The 6,780-nt window shown below is 33.2% G+C and overlaps 1 long non-coding RNA gene across 1 annotated transcript; it reads left to right on the plus strand.

Moving 5' to 3' along the window:
- Positions 1-2,712: 2,712 nt before the first annotated feature.
- On the plus strand, positions 2,713-6,018 carry LOC146930538 (uncharacterized). Its single transcript, XR_015008341.1, has 2 exons — positions 2,713-2,850; positions 5,786-6,018. It is a non-coding gene; the product is annotated as an uncharacterized LOC146930538 (long non-coding RNA).
- Positions 6,019-6,780: the final 762 nt, after the last annotated feature.

Raw genomic sequence — 6,780 nt, forward strand, 5'->3', positions numbered from 1 at the left:
ATCTTTCAGAGATGCAAGATTTCGAATTTGGAGATGGTTTAGTATTAGCATGAACATACTTGTATTATAAATTGGGGGAAATCACCCACCAAGAGATTTCAAAGTTTTTTTTTTTGTGGTGTCCGGGATTCAAACCCCGGACCTTACATATAATATGCATTGTCCTTACCAGCTGAACTAAGCTTACAGGGACAGAGATTTCAAAATTTGATGTGTGGGAAGAAAGGCGGTGGATCTTCTAATTTTATGTTCCAATGAGATCAATATCAACCACCATCTTATTTTCTATGTTTCAAGCCATCAACTACTCCTTCAATTACTTGGCTCTTTGTTCCTCAATTGCTTACAGTGCGTTTAATCAAAGCCGATGTTCCTCAAGCGTCGAGAATAATCATGAAGATTGGATAATGTGATTGAAGAGATGGAGAACGATACAACAGAGAAGCATAATGGGTTGTGGTGAAGGCGCAAGGGCCTAGAACAATGGTGCAAGAGAACTGAGAAGTGAGAAAGATGGTTTTCAGCAAAATGGAATTAATTCAATTAATTAACATATTTTGAAAGAGGGTATGATGTGGTGGAATTCTATTGGATGATTGTATAAAGTGCTTTTATACTGTCAGAGTTTAAACTCATAAAAAAATGAGAGTAGTTCAATGATGAAATTGTTAACAAACTCGAACTTGGTTGTGTAATAAATGCACAAAGTTTATGAAGTCGACCGTTCATCTAAGATTGAACAGTTAAGATAGAAAACTATGCCTTTTTAACTAAAACAATCTCGGCCATACAATTTTGATCTAACAACTAACATTGATTACAACATCCTGGTATAATTACAGGAAAATTTAACATGAACCAGTGAAAGTATTTGTTACCTCTTGAAGCGCAGAAAAGATTTTAATTACATTAAGGTAATGTCGCAGTACCTCTACGCGTCCACACAAACATGTAAATATCTCATATGGTTCCTTATGTTAGCCAAACAATCAGAGGTTCAAAGAGAACTAGGGTTTGCAGTTTTCAGTTTAGAGTTTGTTTTTAAGTGTACATGAATTCTGCACAAGTGAGTTCTATTTATAGACTCACTTGTGCACACCATAGTCTATGATGTACTACATTCCACTTAAAATGCGTTGTACATTACGATGTACTGCATTTTGTAATTTAATTAAGAAGTCTTATTTATTCATTAATTACAGATAAGTTCGTACTTATTAATTTATAAATAAGTATTACTTATTTATTTCTAATTTTCTCTTATCTATCTGTCATATTGTGTGACCTTATAGGTTCCCGTCATGTTAGTAATAATATTAAATCATATATTAATATTACAAACCACAAAAAGTATCTAACAATATGTTGTTGACACCCAAGTAACGAGAATGTCATATGATCTGGCGAAACCTTTTCTATGATACTGTTCATGTTTATAATCACCCCTTTGCATTTATGTCTATATTGAAGACAAGACATAAATTGTGTCATCCTTATATGCTCAATATTTATATTTCTTGATCCCGAAATATACTGCGTAGTGAATAAGTCAAATATCCCATATTTACTTAATTCGGCACGGCCATGCAATTTTATAGTCATATTTCATCAAGAGGCCTAAAGATATATTTCCTATTATGCAGGAGGGTCAAATCACATCTAGGACACTCATGTCCCTCAACATGATTCGTCAAATGACCATTAACCAACTTTATAGTTATCTTGTTACATATAATGTTTGAATGTCAATAAAACACTTGAGTCCACATCTAGGAATCATGGTGGTTTTAGGTCTAAGAGTTGTATACAATATTATCACTATGAGAATTTTTTAAGACACCTTCATACCATACTATGTAGTATTCTCGTCCTGGGTCAATCAAGTATAAATATCACTCCTAATATTTATACATATGTATAGACTCAATATCTCATATCTAACCCGTGAGACACGGTTATTAGTCTGCATACATAATAGTTTTTACGTTTCATTATTATAATCCCAATTTATAATAAAGTTCGACTATCTATACCTTTAGAATAATATTCTTTATGTGAATGTAATCTCACGATTAAGTCTCACTTAATGTCTCATTACTTGAACTATCTATTCTAGAGACTTTATTAATCTTATAAAAATCGAATAAAGAATGCCTTATTTTATTTAACAATAAAAGTCATGATACAATCATAAGTTTAACATAAAACTATTGACCTCTAGGGTTTACACCAACATGACATTTTAGTAATTTCATTATCGCTGCAAGTTTCTCTTTCTCACCATCTTTTCTTTCTATTCGTTCTCTCATAAGTGAGGAACTCGTCGTCGCCATCGCGGCTCTCCTTGCTGTCGCCGCCGTCATGGCTCTAACTTCCACATTTATCTATCCCTCTCTGTCTTTTTTTCACATATATATATATATATATTTCAGACCTACCATAAAACAAGATGAAGGAAGAGGGAGATCTGGCGGCGGCGACGACAACGTGGTTCACGGGATCTAGATGGGGTGGGTGGCGACGGAGGTTGGTGTGACCGGAGAAGAAAGGAGGAATGGTGGTGATGGTGGGTGAGTTGGTCATAGGAGAAGATAAGGTGGTGGTGACCGGAGAAGAAAAGGATGTATGGTGGTCGGAGAAGATGAGGTGGGGGTGGTGAGGATGGAAGAATTTGAGTAGATCCGGTGGTGGGGTGAACGACAGTGGTGAGGAGGAGGATGAGCGATGATGGTGTTTGATTCGGTGGTGGTGTGACCAGAGAAGAGGAGGCATGGTGGTCGGAGAAGAGGACGATGATGGAGGTGGGGAGATTTGAGGGTGAGGCCGGTGGTGGGTGTGGTGGTCAGTGATGTAACGCCCTCCTTTTATTTAATTATTTTAATTAGTTTTAGAATATATTTATATGATTGGTATGATTTACATGATTTATGTGATATTTTGTTATGTTATATGTTGGTATTTACTAGCATAATATAATTGTTATTTGGTGTAGAAATATATTTGTTATTTGTTATAGATATATTTGTTATTTGGTGTAGAAATATATTTGTTATTTGTTAGAGATATATTTGTTATTGGTGTATTATTATTATTAAGTGGGGGAGAGATATATTTAATTTAGAAATAAATAAGATTATGAGGAATAGAGTAGTTTTGAGGTGTAAGAGAAATAAGAAGGGGGTTAGAATAGAAAGAAGAATAAGTTGTTGGGCCAAAATAGATTTAGGAAGAGCGTTTAGTATTATAAATAGAGAAGCTTAGGTTAGAAAGAGTTTACCGAAAACCGCTTTTTGGAAAAGAGGAGAACAAGAAAGAAGAGAAGAGGAGAAGACCTCAGGAAAGAAGAACGCTGCCGCTGATTCAGGAATTAATCTAAGGTGAGGGTGAGACTATCTTGCATTAATATTAAGTTGTTAAATCATTAGATTGCATCTAACAAGTTGGGGAAAGTTTGTGAGAATTTGAGAATTAGGGTTTTGAGAGAGATTTGATGATTAGATGATGAAAACTTGTTGAATTGATGTAGAAATTGTGTACAGACCTTAGATAATCCATAGGATGATTATTGGAAGTAGTTTTGAGGTTAGAACAATGAGATTAGGTGAAACTTGGAGAAAATCTGCATTCTACCCGAATTTTGATATTAAAACCTGTATTGATCGGTGAGGAATTGGCCTTAGGTGTAAACACGAAAGTTGTAGGTATGAATGTTAACTTTCTAATGTCGTTGGTCTCACGTCAAAACGATATATAGAACTTGAGTTATGGTCAAATTACTGCACGTAGGTCATAGTGAATTTTTATGGACTTTCAGCACAACCTTTCCGAATTTAAAATGAAAACTGGTATTGATCGGTACAGAATTGGTCTTAGGCGTAAAAATGAAAGTTTTAGATAATTTTGTTAGCTTTCTAGTGGCTTTGGTTTGACGTGAAAATGATGTTTGGTCTTTAAGTTATGATGAAAATACTACAGGGAGGTCTTTGCAAAATTGTACGGTGACAGCATTCTCTGTTTCATGTTTTTGCGTTTTGTTCATATGTTTCTATTTTGAATTGATCTTTGTTATAAACACGAAAGTTGTTGATATTTGTGATATCTTTCCAGTAGCTTTTGTTTGACATGAAAATATGTTGTGCATAATTTATTATGTTTTTACAAAGATACATAGTGAATTATTGTTGATGTTTAAATACGATGTTATATGAAGTTGTTTATGATTGATGAATATGATGTTTTAAGATGTTGTTTATTATCATTTGATATTGTTATATTATGATATGACATGAATTATTTATGTGATCCATATGTTGTCAAGATGCTAAGATGTTAAGACGTTAAGATGATAAGAGTTGTTAAGTAGTCGAGTCGTTATGAAGTCATCAAGTTGTTAAGATGTTATATTGTCAAGATGTCAAGATGTTAGGATGTCATAGATGTTCATGAAGTTGCCTAAGTTGTACGAAAGTTATGTCGTTGCATTAAAGTTGTGTCGTTGCATAGTCAGAGATAGGGGCTTAATGCCCGACAGGTTCTTTATGGCCTTAGCGAGGGGGGCTTAATGCCCGACAGGTTCTTTATGGCCTTAGCGATGGGGGCTTAATGCCCGGCAGGTTCTTTATGACCTTAGCGATGGGGGCTTAATGCCCGACAGGTCCAAATATGACCTTAGCGAAGGGGGCTTAATGCCCTGGTGGTACCACATGCATGTTGAAGTTGTCTAAGTTGTTGTTGAAGTTGTCTAAGTTGTTGTTGAAGTTGTTGTTGCATTGTAGAGTCGTCATAACTTATATTTAATTATGATTTAATGATGATGATGTTTGACGATGATGTTGTTCATGTTTGATGATGATGTTTGATTTTGATGATGATGTTTGACGATGATGTTGTTCATGTTTGACGATGATGTTGTTTAGGATTGATGATGATGTTGATTATGATTTGTTTATGATGGTTGAATATGAAGTTGTTATGATAAGATGCTATGTGATTTATGATATGCTGATATGTGAATATGATGAGATGTTATACGTTTACTAATGATGATGTATGATGATTCCTCGTGATTATATTTAAGATGGATTGTTTGTGATTATGTTTATGGTTGATATATAATGTTATGAGATGGTTATGATTAATACTTGATGTTATATGATGTTGTTTATGTCTATGATTAAGATGCTATGATTAAAAGGATATATGATAATGCTTATGACTAATATTTGTAGATATGTGATGATATTTATATGATGATATAATATGAAGTATATGACTAATGTAGGAAGAATAATGATACTAGTTAAGGAAGTTTAAGTTGCTAGATATGATTAATGAATTATAGGATGTTTAAGTTGTTGAATGTACTTTACATGATTTATATGCTTTATATTATTGTTTGAGAAATCTCACCCCTCTGCTTGGAAATGTTGCTCTTCGTATGGGTAACTTGCAGGTAATCAAGATTAGAGGCGTCGTGAGTGGACTCCTCACATGTGTGTCTAGGTGCTCTGATACGTAACAGGATGGGATTATGTCTTCTATTTCTATTCCTTACGTATTACTTATGAGATTTTATCTTGAGGCCCATGTGCCAAAGATTTATTTAAGTTGCTGAAATTATTCCGCTGCGAAGTTTAAAATAATATGATATTGGATTTTGAAGGATAAATATTTATTTATTCAGTTTATGTTTTTAGAAAAAGAATGTGACATTCCGTTTAAGTTGAATTACTCTGATTTTTATTATGAAATTCTTATGTTGGGAAAACGGGGTGTTACAAGTGAGGGTGAAGGAAAAGGGGGAAAAGACGAGAGAAGAGAGGATAAAGACAAAAGAGAGATATAAGAGAGGGTAAGAGACAAAGTTGTTGAGTGTTTGTGTCAGTGAAAGATTTTGAAATTTCAATTTGAGGGGGCAAGATCATTTTCACACAAACTCTATGAAGATAAAATTATGATATCATTATCTTTGACAAAAAATTGAAGATTACAAAATTTATAGTACTATGTATTTTAAAATTGAAGACACCTTAGCACCTAAGAAATATAATATTTTTGCGTATCTTTATATTTTAAAAGTGTTGGATGTAAATACAACATTAGATAAACAATATACTATCTAGTTTCTACCAATATTTTAGAAAGACCACCAATTTAATCTAAATTAGATTTTTTTTTTGTGCTATCTAAACTAGAAAATTGTTCACTAGAATGAATGAATATTCATTTGTATAATTTTTAAGTTGATCGTCGAGTCTCATAAACTCCACATAAGAGAATTCTAACGGACAAAATCTAGCCAAATAAATCAATTTTTCAATGTCAATGTCGATGAATCACTTTTGAATTTTGATTACATCTTTCGATGGTATTTTAGAAACAATATAATGATATAAAAGAGAATAGAAAGTTAGTCCTGATTAGACATACCGATTATTTTTTGCCTTTGTATTGTATGGAGAAATCAAATTTACTTATTTTTATTTCATTTGATGCACCTAGAAACCACCTTGTTTTTCATCTGAAGCACCACCATTCCCCCAATTATTTTATTGAAAAACAATAAATTATTTTGAAAATTTAAAATACTTTAGTTCTCATATGGCAAAGGTCATTACCGTAGCGATGCTTTAATGTCGTAAATATAATATATTAGTTTCTATAAATTTCCATTAGTGAAGCTATGTGGGGCAAGACAATATTTCAAGTGGAGGCAAACACATCAAAATGGTTAGTTGTTAGTTAACAAGCAATTAAAGGAATGGGGTCAGCTGCCCTCAA

The sequence above is a fragment of the Medicago sativa genome, chromosome 4 (genome assembly GCF_051527215.1).
Source record: "Medicago sativa cultivar Bolivia chromosome 4, Bolivia_mono, whole genome shotgun sequence".
NCBI classification, from domain to species: domain Eukaryota; kingdom Viridiplantae; phylum Streptophyta; class Magnoliopsida; order Fabales; family Fabaceae; genus Medicago; species Medicago sativa.